Below are 1,834 nucleotides of genomic sequence, written 5' to 3'. Positions count from 1 at the left end.
GGGTGGTCGTTTGCCTATAAATAGGCATGGGGAGCTATGTCTTTCACTAAATTGGTTTATTGAGACATTGATTGAAATTCCAAGAAGTCAAGGTACTATAATCCTTATCTTTTGTTCAACCTGTAAAACTGATAAAAATTATGTCTCATTTCTGCAGATAAAAGCTGGAGTGCTCGACTTTCAGTTCCTTTTAAAGATGGCAAAGAAATCTAATGGTGCTGCTTTTATTGAGTTCATTTATAATGGATTGGCAATCGGTATAGGTTGCATATAGAAGAATTTGAACCTAGCTAGGCTACATGGAAGCAGATTGCCTATGGTTTCTATTCCATTGCGGTGTTGGAAGTATATGATGGCAATGATGCCCCTCTGGCTCATGTTCCTTCGACGAACGATGAAATGACCACTCTTAAGAAGGCAGAGAAAAGCCTAGTTGCATGGCCAAAAAACGATCTGGTAATTTTTGAGTTTGTCTCTATGGAAACAATGGAGTTTGTTGTATTGAGTATAATATATGAAAGAGCTGTCAACACTTTGCTTGATGACTGATCAATACTATTTTGATTTTTTATTAGCGTGTCACCAAGATTGCAAGGAAAGAGCCAGAAGAAATGTCTACATCTGCTAGTGTGACTCTATCAAAGAGCATTCCAGCTACTGCAATGCCGTCTCCTCCTCCTGCGACATCCAAAAATTTTAAAAAATTGCAAAAGGGAAAGCGAAAGTTTATGAGGGAGCATCATCTGGATTTGTGGAGGATAAAGACAACTCCGACAAACAAATCGATTATAGAGAAATGGAGGCTAATATGATTACAGGGGCAAATGATGGAGGACAATTTCCCATCAACAAAGACGTGACAATATGCCAAGACATGTTGTCCAAGCATCTTGGAAGTTTGAAGGTAGATTTGATCTTTTTAATTTGAGGATACTGTGATGGTCTTTGACATAGATTAATCACTACAGGTAGAGCATGAATCTCCACTACCTTGGGTTCCTCTTTGCCATTTGTAAAGCTAGAGACAGCAAGACAAGTAAGCCGGGAGATGGGATCCATTATGGAGTGCAATAAACAAGGAGTTTGAGGCTGACATCCGAGGCACTAGTTGGAGCAACCTGTGCAGAAAAATGTTGTACACCATGGATAGCAACCATAGGCTCGCCGCTTGGATGGGATTTCTAGAAGATAGTAGCAAATGATGTTAATTTGCGAGCATGTCTTGAAATGAAACAAATGTGTGTTCTCTCTTTCTATGTTAGGTGTTGCTTACAAAAAAGATGCCGATTTGCATCCACGAGTTCGAGTGGAGCTAGTGAAAGTAGATTCGTCAAATGAGGCTGACATGCCGAGCATAGTGCTGTGTATAAACAAGTAAGGTTGGCTAGATTGAGTATCAAATTGACTTATAGGTTACATTGCTTCAGTTTCCTATAGATTGAACGAGACAGGATACATGTCCACCTCATACACATACATGCTATGGATGGTGCAGGCAATGGGTCTTGCTTCAAAGGAAGCAATCATGGAGAAACTACCATGTGTAGCATATAGCTGGATGCGCGCGAACAAAGGGTGGGAAAGAAGTCATGGTACAATGTGCCCGTCGCACTGATGTCTCAGCTTCTTCATCCAGTATGTGTTCTCAGATTGTTCGATTGTTGATTTTCATAAACTATGGGGATCTTATATTTGTTTAACCAATAGTTCCATGTCTACAGGAAAAATATACGCTTGCCCTGATTGTGGCAGAGAAAAATACAGTGTTTCCGATCGAGTTTCAAGCCCATTACAACAAAGCATTCTTTGAGACAGACGTGCAGATGGGCCGAAT

General features: G+C 40.3%; 1 pseudogene; it reads left to right on the top strand.

The window, feature by feature from the left end:
* The first annotated feature begins 399 nt into the window (after positions 1–399).
* On the top strand, positions 400–1,123 carry LOC147439658 (uncharacterized; annotated as a pseudogene).
* Positions 1,124–1,834: the final 711 nt, after the last annotated feature.

The sequence above is a fragment of the Adiantum capillus-veneris genome, chromosome 16 (assembly GCF_014529385.1).
Source record: "Adiantum capillus-veneris isolate H3 chromosome 16, ASM1452938v2, whole genome shotgun sequence".
NCBI classification, from domain to species: Eukaryota; Viridiplantae; Streptophyta; class Polypodiopsida; order Polypodiales; family Pteridaceae; genus Adiantum; species Adiantum capillus-veneris.
The sequence above is the reverse complement of the archived record's forward strand: the minus strand, read 5'-3'. Positions and strand labels throughout refer to the sequence as shown.